General features: G+C 48.5%; 1 protein-coding gene across 5 annotated transcripts in view; it reads right to left on the reverse strand.

The window, feature by feature from the left end:
* The window catches only part of SHROOM2 (shroom family member 2), a 252,676-nt gene that overhangs the window by 98,451 nt on the left and 132,318 nt on the right, over positions 1-21,907 (reverse strand). Inside the window, exon 1 of one of the 5 annotated variants that reach the window (XM_078602775.1) lies at positions 18,116-18,265. The exons of the other annotated variants lie outside the window; for them this stretch is intronic. The gene's annotated coding sequence lies outside the window, so the exon portion shown is untranslated. Of the gene's footprint in view, positions 1-18,115; positions 18,266-21,907 lie in introns of those variants that run through there. 5 annotated transcript variants of the gene reach the window in all.

Genomic DNA, 21,907 nt, shown 5'->3' on the forward strand with positions numbered 1-21,907 from the left:
AATACGCGGTCTTGGGATCCCCCAAGTTGCTTGTTTGTCTAGAGTGAGGGGGCATTAGCGTGAGTGGCAGCAACCGCCACGGAAATGACGGAGTCATTCCAGGCCACTTTTGACTGTGGCGATAGAGCGACGTGGCTGGGAAACTGATAAAAATTGTGGCTCGCGAGCATAAAACGCAAAACTTTACTCGTGAAACATTACGCGCAAATGTGCACTTAATGCTGTTAAACTGAGGGTTAATTGATGTTGTCAACTAAATTATTTTTAAAAACCTCTATTATGAGCATCCCACTGTGCTACTACTGCCATATGTTGGAAAAGTTGATGGGGGTATAGAAAGTAGGTTTGCAACCGATCTGCGGATTATTGAGCATTATGCGCTCATTTTGAGTAAAACTTTGTGGATCACTGAAGTCTCCTTTCTTACACCAAACTACTTGACGTCGAATTAGTAAAAACGTTCGCAATGCATGAAATTTAGTGACGTTTACCTGGGAGAAAAGAAAAGGTCAGCGTCTAACTCTGCTGGACTGAGTTATTGAGATGTTCTCATTGCCATCGGTGACTCCAAGCCAGCGGTAGAAAATCCATCTTCTACTGGTGGAGGTCTTCCCATTCGAGATCCATAGCCGACTTAATACAAAGTCTTTCTCATTTTAGCCGCCCCCCTCCCCCACCAAGGAGTGATGAGCTCAGTAAACCTCCGCCTGGGATTTTAACTTACAACTTTCACATTTTGAGTTGACCATTGGCAATTGGCCGGAATTTCCTGTATAAATGACCGTTATATAACAGAACTCATTATAATTATAATTGTAACCAACACCACCAAATGGTGTGCTCACGCAGACAGGGTCCAAAGTGTTCTCGGGTTGCCTTGAGGCAGGCACTTTCAGCTTCATTACACCTGAAATGGCAGTTATTGACCTGAGTTACGAAATAATGGGAAATCCCCCTCCTCTGTGTCACTGGACGTGTGTAAGAGACTCCCTGGGTGAGACTCTCCTCCCCCACGGAGAGAATGAACAATTAGCCAGAACGCTGGAGAGCATCCCAAAAAGACAGGCAAATTGTGCCCTGATGACTCCTATAGAGGGGCAGGTCAAGGGTCATGAGAATAGACAACATCAAAGTTTTCACTTTTTCATCGCTCTTATAAGGAACACCACGGGAATGAATGTAATCTGCCCCCGGGGATCTGAGTGCTGACTGCAGGAGCTGAGCCTGCAATTACACCGGGGGAGAGAGAGTCAGAGGGCCCTCTCTTATCACTCCCACTATGGCCGCTCACCGGTCCGTGTCTTATGAAAACCGCTTGGTGGGGGTGGCAGTCGAAGTAGTGGGGGAGGAGGGTCAATAAATGCCGACACCCCGGCACATATACGCTGTGAATGTGAAACGCAACTAAAAATCCATACAGTATTGAGACACAAAGATGAATGTGGAATATTTTGTTACTTTATCGAACACCTGCTCGCACATCCGATTTGCATGGTTGGCTACGTACGATGCGAAAGAAGTTCAACAAACATACGCACAAGCTGTCTAATACACGTCACCTTGGGAATGTCGAAACATTCATGAAATACATTGTCGTCGTGCGCCGATCGACAACAAAGTGCAATGCAATCATCGACGGGACACTGCAGCTGCATCCGGCCGCGTGGTACGTGTGGTACGTGTCACTCCTGAGTGGGACACCAAGCCATCATGGGACCTCCCTTGCCAGTATCAAGATATAAGAATAGGTTTTACCCTTTCTGGCAATTAAACAGCTGTGTTAAGATGTTAAAACACCAAACTGAAACCTTTTGCAAGGAATCATGTCTGCAGTAACCACATATACTTGTGATGAAAATACAAAAAAAAGCATCCTCTGACAGTATATGCATTGTCTTTGTGCTGTTCGTATTTTGGCGTCCTCTGGTCTAACACTGTTTGAGACGAGGCTCTAAAGAAAGCTGTCTTTGGTGTGGACCAATCAGTTTTAAAGACAACGCACACACTGTCAGAGCATGCGTTTTTTTGTTTGCATGTATATGTGGTTAATGCAGACATGATTCCTTGCAAAGGTTTCAGTTTGGTGTTTTAACATCTTAACACAACTGTTTTATTGCCAGAAAGGGTAAAACCTATTCTTATACTAAGCAATAATGTAATGATAAAGTATGGCAAGTTTGGCAAGACAAGGTGAATCGCACATGCGGTAAGATGGTGGGACAAAGAACTGAGATGAGGGTACGCCACGGTGCACTCTATCATTCTGCGTACTGCCTCATTCCGTGTGTAGACACAGAATCCCCATCCCGCTCAGCCACGCAGCTTAAAGTTGTTCGTTGTCGACCGCTCAAAAAACGCGTCATAACGGGCTCCTACCAAGTCATAACGCGTGCGCCCCGCGTCATAACGGGCACATTGCACGAAGTGTTCCCGAATGAAAGAACCGCACTACAGCGAAAACGCGTTGTGTGAACATTCGTCAAGCGAGAACTGACCGTACGTGCATCGAACTGGGTGCGTAAGAATAAATGTTGCGTGAAATGGGTTCCCATGTGACCCCTACACCAACAAGTGTCCAAATTTTTTTTTATCACAATCTTAAAAAGAGAACCGATACCAGAGATGCGTGAATTTTGTCGCAAAACTGAATTGTGGAAATTCTCAGAATCTTGGGGTGGTTGGATTGGGAACTATTAGGGCTCTGGCGGTCGTCTGGTTTCGTGCGGCTGATGTTGACGCAGACCGACAATGACAATTTCACATTCAGGTGGTCAAGCCAGATAACCGCGTCAGGAGCAGTGGTGTGTGTATCACTGTATTTGTGGATCGGAGCATTGCGTCGTTATGCGGTCTATTCTGGATGACCACAGTCGCACACTGGAGAGGTTTTAATGTTAAATTTGTGTATCAGGTATCCACATCTGCCATGGTTTATGGGTGGACCTGGCTCTAGCGACAAAGCGGCACATCAGCCAACACTCATTCATAGAAATGACGAAACATCCCAATGATGGACCCTCCTGAATGAGACATGGGACTCAGGCCCTTCTGGGTAACTACACACACAACACAAAAAATACTATAAATGACACAGACAAATGACTTTCTTCTCAGAGTAAACACTCAGAGGTGGCTACATTAGATAAGGATTAATGGGTAACAATTGCTGTTAAAGAACAAAGACCCGCAGTGTTCAGCGTGTTCTCCATTGTCGACACAAACCGCAACGAAATGTTGACGCCGGGAAGATTTAGAAAGTATTGTACGGGAAAGTATTTATATCTGCGGCAACCAGTCCTGCAGGCTTCGAGTCCGAGATTGTGTGCGTGTTTTTTTCAAAGTTATCTTGATAAGTGTTTGTTTTCATTTCCTCGCATTCTTGTCGACTGCAACACCACGGGCACCGATCGAGAGACCGTGGAAATTCACCGCTCGGGCCGATGATGACGTCCCCGGTGACGCGAGTTCGTCACGCCGAACCCGGTCGAACCCGTCCGTTGAGCTAAACAGAACTCGCTGGAAGCAACGGCAGTTTACATATTGGGCCACTCAAAAGTGTCAGCTTTCAATGAACACCGCAACACATTTAGATACTGGCTAACAACAGGGTGTTTTTGATGATGATGATGATGATAATCAAAACACAAACACGTTAACCCTAATTCAGAACCGCAAATATACAGCCATTTGTCAATCGGCTGCTGGATGAGGGCATCCGCACACTGTGCGGGTCATTGTGGTTGTTTGACCATACCTCACCATCCTGGTAAATTAGGGTTGGTGTAGGTGGGGAGCATAGACACGAGAGCAATAATTAGCTCAAAGTCTGACGAGTCATTTTAAATCGCCTCTTTTATGCAAAAATTCATCTCACAGTTGCCGAGTAGGAACCACGGACACGAGCTGGGAGGCTGACAGACTGCGATGCCGGCGGCAACGATTGCTCTGCGGTTCTCTATATATTAAGATGTTTTCAGCCGATGAGTGAACGTTGTTTGTACGCGTGGGAGAACACCTGAACACCGGGAGAAACCCCAGGCGGCATACGAGGGGGCACACGCTCTATCCCGTACAGAAGGGACAGATGACACTTTGCTGTACTGCCGTTCGGCTGGCGAGCCAGGAGGGGATTGCACCTCGAGGCGCACGGGGAGGGAGCCTCCCAACATTGTGTGCCATTCGTCCTTCCGATCCACCGACCCTCGCTGCCTCCACAGTGCGGGGTTATTGTACAGGCCACGTGCAGTGCGGCCACCAGAGTACACAGGTACAGTACAGGGTGCTTCAACAACAATGGAGAAAGAACGGATAATACACCGTAACATGATAACAAATGTATGTTCATAGCTTCAAAAACTCAAAGAGCCTCCACTTGTTCGCCATCATTGTCAACGCGTGCCTGGAATCTTCTCCAGGTGGTCTCCAGAGCCCGGAGGCACATTTCTTGTGGTATTATTGCAAATTCTCAGAAGTGTGAACATTTTTTTTTAAGCACCCTGTACAACAATGGATTTCGCTACAGCGCCCTCGATCGACTGTGCATTGCGGTCACCCATCAAAGCACCATCCAGGCTTCAAAAAAATCCCTGCTGAGCTTCTGAGATCTGATGGGACTGAGTACATTGTGGGTTAGATAGCCACAGGCAATCGCATAATTTACTCATCTTTGCCGCATATTCAATGAGCTGAGATCAGGTTTGGTAGCTTACTATGGGCACCTGCTCTCATGCTGTGTTGCACGCCGTGGTCTTAAAGCCTCCGAACTGATCAACTACAAGTTTAAACCAGATGAAGGATTGGCGCTCGGGAAAATGCCACCTTGTCGTTGACATTAGCAGGTGCTAAGCGCTCCACACCACAAGCGGAAACATCAATAGCAGGTCGTGAGAATGTATTTATACCGCAGTGCAGAATTTCTTAAGAGTCTATGTCGGGCGCAGACACATTCCGTAGCCCTGAAATCCATTTTCTTGTTGACTTTTAAGCTTAGGTGAAGGATCCTCGTCCCTCGGTATGTAACTATTAACCACCCTCGCGATTTGACAAACTGTTATGATTTGGAGTCGTGATACAATTCAGAGTATAAATAATGTTGCGTCTCTTTGCGACCATCTCATTGATGCGCTCTATTCCGACTCTTGTTGTATAATTGCCTAGACTGCATTGGACACGTCGGCTCGGCAAGTCGAGTGGCTTGCGTTCGGAAGGTTGGAAGTTCAAATGCTGGTTGGGGGGATTGGACTCGGCCCATTATCCCTTGTAGAAATCAGCAGTGATTGCCTTCTCCCCTGCCATAGCAATGTGGAATTCCCCTCCAGGCTCAGGGCTGTAAACGGGAGATAAGCACACCCTCAATGCTGATTTGAGCATTAACTTTTGACTGTTCATAGCATTGGCCTAAAAGTAACATTAGCATGCCATCGTTATGCAACTTGCATACGATGCGTATGCAAGTTGCATGACGATGATTCAAGCGAGTGATTCAATGCAAATATCATGGGGGTAAGAAACCATCTGATGATGCATCATTACATGCTTACACGCTTCTGTGGTTATTGAAGCCTCTGGATATATTTTTTAAATAATAACTTCTATGAATGCGACGCAATAATGCACATGCATGGCCAAAAGGAAACAACCAATTGTTTGTTCCCTTTTGTATTAGAAACGAATTTATCAACGTAACGTACATTTAAGAGGAAAGTCCTAAAATAACATGCTGCACGCTCAACATTATTACACGCATAATGTACCTGCGATTTTTGCGCATTAAAATAATATTAAGCTGTTTTGGGGATGTTTGAGTATAACTTACAGAATGATAGCCTCGGGTCTCTGTCTCTGCGACCGATAAACCTACCCCCGCATAGTCACGAAGAACGCTTGACAAAGGGAGCCTCTCACAAGCCCGTCATTGTGACGGGGTGACCAGGAGTCAAATTGTCCCCATGCCTGAACAAGCAACGGCGTCGGCACGCATCTCCCTTGGCAGCCTCAAGCCAGCGGTGGACATTCCACGTTGCCGTTTTGGAGAACGGTCTCTCCCTAAAAGACAACCACCTCCCACAGTGGTCGCCATGGGCAAAATGGCTGTACTGTAAAACTATGGCTATACAGTGGTACCTCGGTATACGTCGTTAATTCGTTCCACAAGGTATGACTTATACCGAAAATGACGTATACCAAACAAATTTTTCCCATAACAAATAAAGGGAAAGGAAATAATCCGTTCCAGAGTATAGGAAATTATATTTTATATGGCATATTATACATTAATGGGGTTGTATAAAATAATTTAGACACTACTTATTACAAAAATGCATACATAAATTAAAATAGATTTAAATAAAAATAAAATGTAACATCACTTTACCTTGGTGAGAGGAAATGATAGCCTACGAGGATGGTGGTGAGGAAGGGGAGGAGTCGTGAACGGGGTCTACGCGGGTACGCGGTGACTCATCCCGACCCATACAAGTTCTAGCAAGCGCATCGTATCCCAAGCAAGACGTCGTATCCCAAGAAATGTTTTTCTCGTCAAAACATGACGTATACCAAATTCGACGTATTCCAAAGTGGTCGTATACCGAGGTATCACTGTACAAGCACATGGAAGGTTGTGATTTTGAATAGTGGCTGGGGATTCACTGAGCCTATCATACCCTCTGGCGTTGATAAAATGAGAACAACTTTGTGGGAGGTAAAGTGATCATATCCTGATTTGAAGCTTTCGTGACTGCAGGAATCCATATTCTTTGGTTCTTTCGGTAAAGTCACGTGACTTTACCGAAAGAACCAAAGACTATGATCATATCCTATGCACATACTGATGCCAGCAACAGAGATATGGATTTTTCATCACGGGCTCAAGAGATATTCTGACGTTATCGAAGATAACAAAAACAAAACAGACTGATGAGGTCACTAAGTTTTCTCATTAAGTCAGAAAATGAAACGAGAGAAGGGTTATTTGGCCTTCGTGAATACAAAAAACGCAGCGTGCCAAACATTCTCGCTTTGTGCCGCAAGTAATTCCAGATAACATTCATGTAGGCTGCCCGCCACATTACACTCGTGGCTTCTAAGGCTCTGAAGTGGCTGTATTTCTTGCTTAAGATAATCGCAGGCACAATACATCACTCGAGGGGCACATGGCCAGTGTGCCCTCAACATCATCACATTCCACTCCGACATCGGAGCGCAATATTAAACGGCAGCTATCGCAAGACCGTGTCATTGCGTAGGGGTGAGTCTGCCTTCTTGTGTTGGGTTGATGCACCGTGCCGGAGAAATTAAGAATTGGGTTTCCATGTGGGGCAATCAGTCCTCGTGGCCATGAGAAGTATTGCATCAGCGCCAATGGTTTACGCTCACAAAGTAAAACCATGCCACCTCACAATACAAATGCATTATAAATGGTGACTTTCTATCACCAGTTAGGGTGATGTTTTTAAGACTTTATATAAGCACGAAAAGCCACGCATTAATTGATCACGTGTTTAATTGGCCAAGTCATTATTTTTCTGCCACACGAATGGAGAATGTCCAGCACTGCCTTAGGGGTTGCCAGCAAAAATAAATGTCGCTCGCAAATCTCACTCGAGCGGAGACACCAACGATGAGGCATTATTCTACCAAATCAGGTCATATATGAATACATTATACGTCACCTATCTTTATAGATCTCTTAAGAGCAAACCAATCATGTTTATACTGGATGAAATTTACCACCATCAAACAAGGCCATTAAACAACCTGAGCTACATTTCAAGTAATTGTAAAGTTCGTCTCCCGGTGTTCTCATTACATCATGCATGCAAGGCACTGCGGAGGACGTGCCCTGTGTTACAGTTGTTCACACAAACCATGTGACTGCCAACTTTAATCATTTTGAGTAGGACTCGAGATATAAACTGCATTGTGGTTGCCGTAGTTGACTTTTTGCAACGCGTTGCACAACCCATTGAGATAAAAACGTGAAAAAACACACATTCGCCTTTTATTACGAGCCAACGCAGGAAAGCCTTAGCCAGGCTGTGTCCTTGGTATGTTAACGTTGATTTAAGTTTGAGAAGGCTGGCAAGCTGCCTGACACCCACGCCTATGGGAAGATAAACTTAATGTGTGTAACTTGCCGCAGGCTAAACACACACTGGTTGATGATTGTACAGTTGTTATGCCCCACTTATTTGTCCAATTGTAATCTACTGCCCACCACTTGGCTTATCTGGTTGGGTGTTGCTGTGGTTAGAGCACTCAACTCACACATTGGTAGGGCCCCGCATTCAAGCCCTGCTTGGGACTCAACTCAACCCATCATCAATTGTGGTTGTCCTATGGAATTATTTGCCCTTGTCATTGGAATGTAGGATTTCCCACCACAGGCCACCAACAGAGATGAGCACTGCCCAATCCTTACCTAAGCCAGGCGATAATAAATCTTGCATTCACCTTTTCCGTCCTCGACAGTACACCTCAAACGTTCTTTACTCGTTTTTACCGCTTATCGTGGTGTAACTGGTTTACACTTAATTATGTTCGTGTCATTCAGAGAGAGCGCCGTTCTTGAAACAAAAGTGGCAGATTTTTTTCAACGATGCAAATGGCTGCTAAATCTTTCGCGTCAAATTGCCGTTGCATCTTATCTCGTTCTGTCAGGCACTGGCTACCTTTGTTTTCAGAAATACTTCCGTCCCAAATGGACCCAACTAGAACACAAAGGGTTTTTTTCATTAAACGTAAATGAAAAATGGTAAGCGTGTACAAACATTCCATGCGTTAAAGTTGCGTTGAATCCATGATTCCAGTGCAAGGATTTAGGTGGCGGTTTTCTTTGCGAGGACGGCACTGGCACCGTCACGGTTAACCCTGAAGGCGGAACACTGCAGCCCAAGTGCCCTGGCTTCTTTAAAAGATTGCACTCGCCGTGAAGCCTGACATCCCTAATCCAGTTGGGCGCCCAATTTCACTTTAAATATAACTTTTCCAGAGCTGATGCGCTGCAGACTTAGGACTAGGTAGTTCTTACAAATATCCCTTAAACACACACACACACCGTGACATTCCTAGACTTTTAAGCCAGGAAAATATTGGCAGAAGCGTTCATTTTACTTAAGACAGACCATCATTGTTAATCGGCTGCCATTATCAATCAGTTTAAGTGAAGTTGTTTAAGTGACGTATTTCACTTTTAACAACAAAAACATGAATATAAAAATCACATATATGAGATGGCATGTTGGAAAATAACCCCTTCTTCATGTTTAATTTAACTTCGAGGCAGTGTTGTTGAGAAATGTGGTGATTTTGCCATTTGTGCTTGCACACCACCGCCAATCTAATATCACCAAACACTTAGTTTAATTCCGATTTAGGCCAACGGCAACTGCATTTACAATTCAATAACGGTTCTGTGGGAGCTTGCAACCCTGGCTAGGAATGTTTTTGTTGGTACTTCTGCAGATTTCTACCGGCGGGGATTAAGCCTCCCCTTCTGACTGCATGAACTCTCGGAGTGGCTACAAAGGTGACACTTATAGATGGGATTGCAAAACCCTTGGCCGCATACTTTAAATAGCTGGGAATTCTTCAAGCCGGCAAGGGAGGGGGGGGCATGTGGGAGGTGGGGGTTTGTGGAGCGCTGGGTCTGAAGCAGAGGATACAAAATCCTAGAGAAGTCAGTCTGGAGTGAGTTCTTATCTGCTGGCAATTAGCTTAAATAACATTGGAGGCACTACCCACTTAGCCTGATTTGCACACAAACATACCAATGTGCACACATGCGCCAAAATACAAAGATCCCCCTATAGCCTAAATAGACTGCTCGGGAAAGTGCTGTTAGCGAGCACCTATGAAGGCCGGCACGGCATACGAGGGGGTGGGTGGCCAGCACCACGCCCGACCGCCTTTGTCTCCCCAGTGGCGAAGTTTAACACACTGCGCCAGGTACTCATTTGAGGCTGAGTCGACCTAGGGGAGGCCCAAGACCGGTTCAGAAAATCGTCACTGGTGTTGGCCGTGAGCGGGAATCGAATTCGAGTCGCCAGGTTCGTAGTGCAGCACGCCAACCGCAACGCTACCCCTCCCCACGCAAACATACCAATGTACACACATGCGCCCACACACACATACACACAAAGACAAAACAAAGATCCCCATTTAGCCTCATAGACCATAGGGTAAATGATATTTGTGAGTATGATTAAGGTCGGTAAGGCACACGAGGGTGGAGAATGACCAGCACTATACCCGGTTGCCCTGGTCTCTTCACTGCCGATCGGAAGGTTGCGAGTTCAAATCCTGTCTGGGGGTTGACTTGGCTCATCATCACTGCAGGGTCGATAAAATGAGTACAACTCTATGGGAAAGTCAATGTGGTTGGCCTATGGGATACACTCGACACCACCATGGGAATGTGAAATGTCCATCACTGGCTGTAAAGACAAAGATCCCCGTATAGCCTTTACAGAATGTTGGGGCAAGTGCTGTTAGCGAGCACCTATGAAGGCCGGCACGGCAGACAAGGGGGTGGGTGACCAGCACCACGGCCGGCCGCCTTTGTCTCCCTAGTGGCAATGTTCTAATATGCTGCACCAGGTACTCATTTGAGGCTGAGTCAATCTAAGGGAGGCCCAGGACTGGGTCAGGTAATCGTCACTGGTGTTGACTGTCAGCGGGATTCGAACTCGGGTCACGAGGTTCGTAGCGCAGCGCGCTAACCGTTGCACTACCACTCCCCATGACTTGGTACACACATATATATAAACACAGCTTTTTCATTATGTAAAATGTGCCATAATAAAAAACGCCATGATGTACTTGATGCAGTCCATCATCCCTCTGGGTGCTAAACAATTAGTACAAGTTTGTAGGACGTCAAAAGTAATTATCCTTTCAGATAAACAATTTTTATTTTACCAGGTGAGGTCCACTGAGCGATGTAACTCTTGTTCAGAAGTGACCTTGCCACAAATGACAGCTCAGCAAAGTGGCTTATCGTGTAGAAATTTCTAGCAGCCAAATACTCTAAATGCACGTTTCTAAATGTGGAGGGAAAAACCAGAGGACCGAGAGAAAATCCACGCGACCACGGGGAGAACATGCAAACTGCAAATATATCCAGGCGTCAGGGTCGGGATCGAACCCACGACCTCCTGTATACCAGGCGAGGTCGTTAACATCTCGCGATCCTGGCGTTCCATGGTAACACTGGCACCACCACGGCCATGTGGAATTTCCACCATCAGCTCAGAACTGCCAATGGAGATCATGGTCACCCCATTGCTCAATTGAACAGGGAATTTTACTTTGACAATTTGACTTCATAAACACAGTTCAACAAAGAAGCACGTTGCATATTCAATACGGTACATACACATCTGGAAGGATGAAAGTTGGAATCATTATGACAGTGGCATCTAAAAGAGCAAATTGCAAGGTCTGCATGCCAGCCATGTGCTAATCTCCTGCTCTGCACACTGCAGGTATAAAAATACCCTGCTGGAATGTTGACATTTTATGCCAAACACATTCCAAGGCACGAGCCATGCGAGACTCAACAAGCAGCAGCAACAGAGCAGGATGTTTACCCTGTAATCTGTGGCTACAATCCAGAGTCATACCCAAGATATGTCACGGTCAGCATCCAGAACATATGGGTCCATTTTTTTCTGATTTTGGCACACGTGCACGCGCACTTTATAAGCGACTTCTACTGCTATCGCAGGCACATTGAGAGCAGAGGAACGGGAAGGGCTGGCACATTTGCCCGATGGACATGCAATGGAAATTCCAAATGTGATGTTATACAGCTTCGTGGTGAATTAGCCCACGCGCATCCGAGACCTTGCGAGCGTCCTAGACGAGTGGCAGAGCCGTGATGTATACCAGGCAATCTTAAATGCCACAGTTAGAATTCATTCCGTGTAAAAAAAAACCCAAATAACGAATAAGAGCTCATGTTCCACACAATGCATTTACACCACGTACCATATTCCAGCTCACTCAACACATAGATAATTGTTGATGGAGAAGCAGAGAAGAGTGCCCTTGCTCACAGAAATAGAGAGAGCTTCCAATTTTAGCCGCGAGAGTTTCCAAGTGCAAGTGCCGTCAGCGACCACGGTCTAAAGCTGGCACAATAACGGAGCGGTCGGTGTGGCTGACGCCACACGCACGACGACAACATTCGTCTTGCTCGGTATTGACAGTGACATGCTGCGTCAGGCCCTCGCTTTAGACCGAGCCAACCCAAGGCCCAAAGATAGCTTCAGACGACCGCTGTGCACGGACAGCAGAGCAAGCCGGGTCAGTGGCAATCGCCCTCACTCGGCGCTACGAACCACGGCGCCACCGCTCCCCACGCAGCAGCCAGCGCAGTGCAGTGCGTGCGTGGAGTGGGTGCGCAAACACCAGGCCGCATTGAAGCAGGCGCGCGTGCGGGCACCTACGACTTGTCGAGCGGTGAATGTTCCTGCAGTGGAAAGAAGCCCTTCTGAAGAGCGACTGACAAAGTCAGGAGCATTGGAGAAGTGGCACAGAGAGAGAGAGCCCTGGTCCAAACACCTCTCCCACTGTAGGCATTCCTGACGTTCCGAGGATGGCGGCCAGGGCACCCAACCCGCCCACCCCGCTTCACCCACGCCAGACTGCCTGCCGCCCTGCGTCCTGAGAAAGCACACGGGTGCTGGAGGCACTCGGCTTCTGGGACGCTATGGTCAGCTTTCTTGCACGCGCGTGCGTGTGTCAACGCTTGTCCATACTTCCCCGCGCGTGCTCACTGTGAGCAAGGTTAGCAATTACAAACAAACCGGGCCCACACGGACAGGCACACGTGTTCCATGATCAACTGATCAACTGAGCAAAATGAACTCCATAACTGTGTCCTGAAGGATGTGTGCATGTTAACAGAATGCAACGCGGTGCAATGCCAACCTTTTGATTTATTATTTTATTATAATTATGATTACATTTGTTTACCCAGGAGAGCCTCACTAAGTCTCAAGACTCTTTTTCATGATGGTGATATCGCTGTTGCTAAGGGGCACCACAGTAGTGAGATGTTAACTACCTCGCCTGGTATACAGGAGGTCGTGGGTTCGATCCCGACCCTGATGCCTGCTGTATATTTGGAGTTTGCGTGTCTCTCTCCCCGTGGTCACGTGGATTTTTCTCCGGGTGTTCCGGTTTTTCCCTTCACATTTATAAACACGCATTTAGAGTATTGGGCTGCTATAATTTTCCACGTGAGCTATCATTTGTGACCAGGTCGCCTCTGAAAAAGAGCTCTACAGCTCAGTGGGCCTGGTAAAATAAATAGTAAAATAGTCAATTAAACTACAATACAGTTAAACTGTGTATGATCCCAGTGGGCTAATGTTTCAGCAATGTGTGTGAGCCCGCAGTGCTTTATGTAACCTCTACGAGTAAGACACCACGCCACACCGCATCCCGCAGCAATGAAGCGCAAGAACTGGTAAAAGCAGCCCATTATTTGCATTTCATTGCTTTCGTTTCCGTATTGTGCAATGCCAGTGGAAAATTATGAGTTTTTTTGGATGTCTTTATAGTTTACTGTGTGTGGCATACCACGGAGAGGTAATAAACTATTTACGTAGCAGTTTTGCTTAAAAGATTTCCAAAGTCAAAGTGTCCGCCATGCCCGCATTCATTCTCGGGCAGTGCTCCTTTCTGCCGATGGCCACCAACCAGTGACAGCAGGTCCACACCTCCTTCCTACCGTTGGGGTGTCGTCTCTCCACAAGATGTGGTCACTGTTGACTTCCCAGAGTGGTAAACATTTTATTGACGCGTTATGGATGATGGGTTGCAGTTGGCCGCCCGCTTCAGGGTTTTAACTCGTAACCTTCTGATTACGAGTCAAGGAGTCTGCCCCAGTGCCACAAGGCCAGATACATGTTCACTGACAACTTCACGAAGTGTGATGTAGAACAACCGTGCTAATCGCCCCTCCGATTAGCACGGTTGGCTACGTATGGTGCGAAAGAAGTTCCACATACAGTACATAAATAGCACCTCAAATTAGCACGATTGGCAACATACGGTGTGAACGAAGTTCAACATACGTACGTACATAGCAAGGCACTGAATGTTACGGCACCTTTACGAGAACAGCCAAGGTTTCGTGTGAAGCTGAGCTCGTCTGACAGGAAGGTGCTTCCCGCTCTCTCCTGACAACGGAGAGGCTCCCATTGTGTGCGGAACCAAAAGATGCAACGAAAAATATGGATTTCAAAAAAAATTGGCATAAGCATGGTTTCAAAAGTGTGTATAAATCTGAATTTCAGGATAGGGAATAGGCCGTGTGCGGTGGTACACACCTGTAATCCACAGATGTGGGGCTGGTGGATGACACAGAGATGAAGCCTTTTTGAGATACCCACCTGTAGGATGACCAGGTGGTTGGTTGTTGGAGAAAGTACAACAAGTAGGTTGCCAACAAGTCTGTGTAAATGTGTATTGCTATTCTGGCTTTGTTCCACGTAAAAACTGGTCGTAAACATTTCCAGCAGAAACCTCCTGAAAAAGTCTTGAGATTGAGTGAGACTTTCCTTTGTATTTAGTCAAAACTACACGATCGAACCCCCACCCCCAAAAAATATAATTGTTTGAATTGTAACATTGGTTGTGCAGGCCTACGTATTAAATTAAAACTATAGGCGTGAGAGCGAGATTAGTGTGTTTAACACGTAGGCTTTCGCCACCAGTATTATTCATAATAAAGATTTTTGGGTTAGATCGCGTTATTTATAAATGTGTCGCAACCCTCCACCACCCGACACGGCCAATCAGTAAAAAAAAGTGTCACGTTAACAAAACGCCAATTAATTACTTCTTCAGCCCACCGGTGTGTTTGTAGAGTGATTCCACACATTTATAATAACGCGATCTAACCCAAAAAACGTTATTATTAGAGATTACTGTGGCCAAGTGATGAATCAAAAGGCAACGACGAATTCCCCGACGTCACCTCGGTGGTCACCCAACGCCTTGGTGGTCACCTGGACAACGAGTTCCAAGTCCAGCACACGCTCGCGATGAGTCACACCGCGTGGCTAGACGTCCGCGCGCCGCGGCATTGGTAACGGGCCCGATCGGCGGACAATAAAGTAAAGCGGGCGAGAAAAATGACCGACCTTTATGAGCGCAGTGTCTCGGCACAAGAGACAAACACTACCGCCCACTCTTTCCCCCCCTTGTGTAAATTATGGGCACGCGGTTATTCAAATGACTAAAGCGCCAAAATAAAGGTTGCATTTGGGAAAATGCGTTTTCAAATATTTGCATTCTTCTCTTTTCAGCGCCGGCTCAAGCAGTGGCATTACTTGCCGTCCAACACAAGAGGCTGACGTAATGGCTTCTAGGCATCTTAAAAACGCAACCCAATTCGGACAAATGTTATGCGATTCATACTTTAGCGTTCTCAGACTGGGCTCCGTGCATTATACCAAGCTTGATGGTCGAATAATAATAATAGGCAGTCCCTCTGGAAATTCATTGTTGCAAGAGGGCCTTCCCATGCCACGTTGTCTGACCGTATCTCACCATGCAAGTCAGTTCGTGTTGGCGACCGTGGAAGACACAGCACCGATTTGGGTATCACTCACCACTGGTGTAAGCTGTGGCAAGGAATTGAACTAGTTGCCCGGGTTTACGGCACACTGCGCTATCCACAAGACATCGTGTATTTCATTGCAAGTGATTATTTTTATCAGCAAAAAACACGCACCGCATCAACACCACATCATGTGAGAGAAAAGAAGATGTGTGTGGCATTGGCTTTGCTACTCTCCTATTGTGTTGTGCCAGGCTTGATAGGTGCTCGCTAACAGCATTTGTCCAGACAATCTCCGAGGTTAAATTCTCGGAGATTGGACCTGGCAGCATGTGCGTGTTAAAGGATATGTGAAAAAGTGACTACGGTACGTACAAGCATGCCTGCATGTGCCTGCCTATATGTGTGTTAGCGCACTGTGCTATAAATCCAGTGACCCGAGTTTGATTCCCGCTCACGGCCAACACCAGTGATTTTTATGTGAACCCGTCCTTGGCCTCCCCTAGATCGACTCAGCCTCAAACGAGTACCTAGTCAGTGTGTCAATATTGGGAGACAAAGGTGGCCGGGGGTGGTGCTGGGCACCCACCCCCTCGTAAACCGTGCCGGCCTTCATAGGTGCTCGCTAACAGCACTTGCCCCAACAGCCTTTTGAGGCTATACGGGGGATTTTTGGCTGTCTTTGGAGCGGTAGTGCAGCGGTTAGCGTGCTGTGCTACGAACCCCCGCAACCTGTGTTTTATTCCGGCTCACGGCCAACACCGGTGACGATTATCTGAACCAATTTGTAGGCCTCCTCTAGGTCGACTCAGCCTCAAATGAGTACCTGGTGTGTATTCTGCTACGATTCCAGAAAACAAAGTTCGGCTCTTGGCAAGTGGTACTTGAACTCGTACTGGGCTTCTGTGGGCGTCAAGTCAGCCTTAAATGAGTACCGAATTTGCTGTTTGGGTGCGGTGCTGGTCATCGAATCTCAATGGACGCTGCGCCAGTGTTAATAACAGGTGCCCCCTCGTCAGCACTTCCCTTACAGTCTCGCCAGAGGCGGTGACAGCTCTGTGATACAGTATCAATATTCGAAGACGGCCTTGGAGTGTGTACGTGTCTCTCTGTCTATGTTTGTTATATAAAACACAAGGCGTGCGTTTGCAATGCGTTTAGGCACGCGCGCTCTCGCAGATGCAAATACCATCCCATCCCGTGCCATTTGTGTTGCCATTTACACGGATGCCGCGCACCGGGAAGTGGGCGCACCTGTTGCACAGTGGCGAATTGCAGAAGTTCATGGGCTCAGGTGCCCCCCCCCCCTCATTCCACCCCCGTCTGTCTCAGGGTCGTCTGCTCGAGAGAAAACATCAATCTTGCCAGTCAGCCCCCCCCCCTAGCAACGCAAAAAAACCGAATGCCATCCACCAACCACCCATCCACCCACCAATCACCCACCAACCAACCACCCACCAATCACCCACCCACCAACCACCCACCCACCAATCACGCACCCACCAATCACCCACCCACCAACCACCCACCCACCAATCACCCACCCACCAATCACCCACCCACCAACCACCCACCAACCACCCACCAACCACCCACCAATCACCCACCCACCAATCATCCACCCACCAACCACCCACCAATCACCCACCCATCCACCAATCACCCACCAACCACCCACCACCCACCAATCACCCACCCACCTACCAACCACCCACCAACCAACCACCACCCACCCACCCACCAATCACCCACCCACCAATCACCCACCCACCAACCACCCACCCACCAATCACCCGCCCACCAACCACCCGCCCACCAACTCGAAGGCAATGCCACGGTCACAGGGGCTACAGACAGTGCCACCTGTCCTGTGTCTTGGCCGTCGGCACCGCGACACTCACACATACGACATGTCCACAGCAGTGCTCTGCGCGGCGGTTTACTACGAGGGCATTCGTCACCGGTGCGCTCGTCCCACTGCGAGCAAAGGGCTTCTCTTTATTCCGCGCGTGAGAAAGTCAAAGTTGCCTCTCTGTGCTCGCAAAAAGTACGCCGGGAGCGGTGGTCATAGCTTTACTTTGGTTGCCCTGAGCCAGTGATTGGTAATTCCTAATGCCACTCCAGGGGGGGGGGGGGGGGACAAAGTCTAATGATGACGGTTGTTTACTTTACATGAAGCGGTAGCTATTTTATCTACCACAGAGGGATGATGGGACGAGTCGATGCTGGGGCAGGATTTGAACTCACAAACTTCGAGCCATGTGTTCGAGCACTCAGTCACAGTGCTGTCGGGATGCGCGCATTAACATTCATGTTTTCTCTTGTTTTATTTAGTACGAAACATACGCTTCGTACCAAAAACAATTCCCGTCCGTGAAAATGCACGTGCGGACATAAAAATAAAAAATTACCAAACACAATCAACCTGTCAAACGCAAGCGGGCACTCCGTACGGAGCGCGGCACTAGCATGGAACAGCCAAAGACAACCTTTTAAAAAAAATATTGCTCTTTAAAACAAAAACTACTACACAAAACTCACCTCCGCAGAACCTTCTCATCACGGCGCTGCCGCAGCTCGTTGAGGACCTTCAGTCTCCCGTAGGCGGACGCGGCGCGCCTCGCCTGCTCGGCTCGCGAAACGGAGGTGGCGCTACGGGGTGGGGTGTGTCGGTCGGGGTGGGGTGTGTCGGTCGGGGTGGGGTGTGTAGGTCGGGGTTGGGGTGTGTAGGTCGGCGTGGGGTGTGTAGGTCGGGGTTGGGGCGTGTAGGTCAGCGTGGGGTGTGTAGGTCGGGGTTGGGATGTGTAGGTCGGGGTTGGGATGTGTAGGTCGGGGTTGGGATGTGTAGGTCGGGGTTGGGGTGTGTAGGTCGGCGTGGGGTGTGTAGGTCGGGGTTGGGGTGTGTAGGTCGGGGTTGGGATGTGTAGGTCGGGGTTGGGGTGTGTAGGTCGGGGTGTGTAGGTCGGGGTGGGGTGTGTAGGTCGGGGTTGGGGTGTGTAGGTCGGGGTTGGGGTGTGTAGGTCGGCGTGGGGTGTGTAGGTCGGGGTTGGGGTGTGTAGGTCGGGGTGTGTAGGTCGGGGTTGGGGTGTGTAGGTCGGGGTTGGGGTGTGTAGGTCGGGGTGGGGGTGTGTAGGTTGGGGTTGGGGTGTGTAGGTCGGGGTTGGGGTGTGTAGGTCGGCGTGGGGTGTGTAGGTCGGGGTTGGGATGTGTAGGTCGGCGTGGGGTGTGTAGGTCGGGGTCGGGGTGTGTAGGTCGGGGTGTGTAGGTCGGGGTTGGGGTGTGTAGGTCGGGGTGTGTAGGTCGGGGTTGGGGTGTGTAGGTCTGGGTGGGGGTGTGTAGGTCAGCGTGGGGTGTAGTGGTGCCGATCGCGCCGCGCTGCCGTCTTCCCCGCGGTCGCTACCTTTTTCTCACCGTAAAAAAAACACAACGACACCCCTCCTCCTCCCCTGCCGTCCCCTTCGCTGCTGCCTGCGCTGTGACCAATTGGGAGCGAGCGAACTCGTGCGGTCCCGGGGTGCGGAGACCCCCCCCCCAGACAGGAATGCGATGTCATTAGGCTCAGGCATGTCACCGCCGGGCGGTGCAGAGTCCACGGTGCGAGCAGGCGGGCCTGGAGGCACAGGGCTTCCTTCCCCCTAAGGTGACGGTTCAAACCCCGCCGCTGGCTACAGGCGCTAATTGTTTTCGCTCGTTCTCTGTCAACACACACTCCCTCCTCCCGCCAGCTGGCGAGTTGGTTGACAGCAGGAAACAGAAGTGACGCTCACCTGCCCTGAGCAGTGGGTTTCTTTTGTGTGTGAAGAGGGCAGCGCCTCGTCGGGCATTGTACGTACACGTACGGGTTGCTTTTCAATCCGCTGCTGGATGAGGCCCCACCCCACCCATGCCTTGCGGGCCATTGATGATGTCTGACCATACTTCACCAAGCTGGTTAGTACAGGTTAATGAAGGTGGGGGAGGGGGGGTGCAGAACAATGTATTTTGTTCCACTGCCCTCTGCTGCTCGCAATGCCTACCGCACCTGGCTCTAACACATGGTGGTCACCAGCAGGCGCACGGCACAGGCTCAACCCGCTTGAACTTCTGGAATCTGATGGGGTCAGGCGCATTGCTGACGATTTGGCGACGGGCACTTCTTAGGCCGACTAATTCAATTGATATTGCACAAATTCAAAAGTCAATTTCGCGAAAGGGTTATACCCACATTCAATGGCAGCCCTGACTCAGTAGTGGAGATTGGACATTTCTATGGCGGGGGCCAGTCTATTCATAGGACAACTGCTGTTCGTTTCCCACAGTGGTCGGTTTATTGATTACAGCAGGATAGAAGGACTAAGGCGACCACCGATAACTATTTAAACTTGTGTATATTAAATCGTTTTTTTTTGCCATACCCTGTTGGTCATGTGGCATTCTTGACGATTCTTCACCATGCTGTTCGGTGCGGGCTGGGCAAGGGGGAGCCCAGGACCGGTGCAGCTATTATCTACCATTGCTGTTAGCCATGGCTGAGAATTTAACTAAACTAAACTTTCTATTTTACCAGGTAAGGCCCACTGAGCTATATAGCTAATTTTTCAGAAGTGACCTGGCCATAAATGATAGCTCAGCCAAGTGATTTATCATATGGAAGTGTAGCAGCCAAATACTGTAAAAGCATGTTTCTAAATTTGGAGGGATAAAACCGGAGGACCCAGATGAAAAAAAGCACACGACCAGGGGGAGAACATACAAACTCCAAATATACAGGCATCAGGTTCGGGATCGAACCCACGTCCTCCTGCATACGAGGCGAGGTAGTTAACATCTCGCCACTGCTGCCCCCCAGTGCACCAGCACTGCCCAGCCTTATTTCAGTTAAAGCTTCACTTGGATCATTATATACACGTAAATGTAAGGGGACAAAGGGTGACGTGTTTAGAGCACACACCTCATAATATAATTGGAGGGTTGCGGTTTGTAATCAGTGTCAGAGGCCATCACTGGGTATGATGAAATATGTCCCAATTCCCAATCTGAGTTGAACTCGGGTATCCAAGGTTCATAGCAGAGTGCAGGAAGCCCTCTTCCATTGCCCCCCCCCCTCCCTCCATGCAAATTAGTGGAGGGGATTTTACGTAAATTATTCCGATGGTACACACTTGTCTTGTATGTCACTCATTCACCCACACTGTTTTAAGATGTGTATGCCTTTGACGAGACAAAAATTGTTTACTGTCCATTTAAATGGAGACCTAGGCAAGTGAAAGATGAAAAGCCAAAATGGGAAATCTAAGCAAGGAGACGACGCAAGAGGAGATGGAGTGAGGATAGCACATCGCATGCAGATGTATCTGATAGTTTGTAGATGATGATTATGATAAAATGACGGGCTTTCCACGTTACTGACTACGTTTTGCATGGTCACAACAAACTTAGCTATTTTGAACTTTGATACTCTGCCCAGGGTCACCGTAAACATTACTGAACAAGCGAGCATCCAGGTCTCGTGATCGACAGTCGGCTTCCGAATGGTCCGGTAGGTACAAGGCCTCTCCGTATACGGGGCTCCCAAAGGTATATGGCAGCAGTGAACACTGATGACTGGACTGTATTGATGAGTCCTAATGAGGATGAAATCGGTCTACAACTGCATCTCCGTTTCACCACTGCCTGTTGTTGAGATGGCCACATTTTTGCAACTCTTTCAGTCGGTGGTTCTAAACGACAAAATGTCCACACACACAGTTATTTTTGTGCTGGTGGTCTGGACAGGGCTGAGAGCCTTTTGCACGTGCAGTGCTGCACATCTCTGTGTTGTTAAAGCGAGAAGGGGGAATGCGGGGAATCCCAGTGAGTGGCCTTCTACAGAGATCCCCCGTATAGCCTGCAACAGACTGTTGAGGCAAGTGCTGTTAGCGAGCACTCTATGAAGGCCGGCACGGCACATGAGGGGGTGGGTGGCCAGCACCACACCCAACCACCCTCGTCTCCCCAGTGGCGACGTATACGCACCGCACCAGGTACTCATTTGAGGCTGAGTCGGCCAAGGAGAAGCCCAGCACCGGTTCAAATAATCGTCACTGATGTTGGCCGTGAGCAGGAATCAAACTCGGGTCGCCGGGTTCGTAGCGCAGCGAGCTAACCGCGACCCTACAGCTCCCCACTTCTGCACAGCACACACACACACAGCCTGGGTAACGGGAGCAAAGCAAGTGGAAATCCCCCGAGGCCCCAAGTTACCAACAGTAGAATGGAAATAGCCAACAATCGCCTGCCCTGCTTGCTTGCTAAGACAAATGCACATGAGCGCATTTCTAATTTTAACTTCACAAACGTTCGACGTCAAATTTT

This window comes from Lampetra planeri, chromosome 19 (assembly GCF_965212315.1).
Source record: "Lampetra planeri chromosome 19, kcLamPlan1.2.h2, whole genome shotgun sequence".
Taxonomy (NCBI): Eukaryota; Metazoa; Chordata; class Hyperoartia; order Petromyzontiformes; family Petromyzontidae; genus Lampetra; species Lampetra planeri.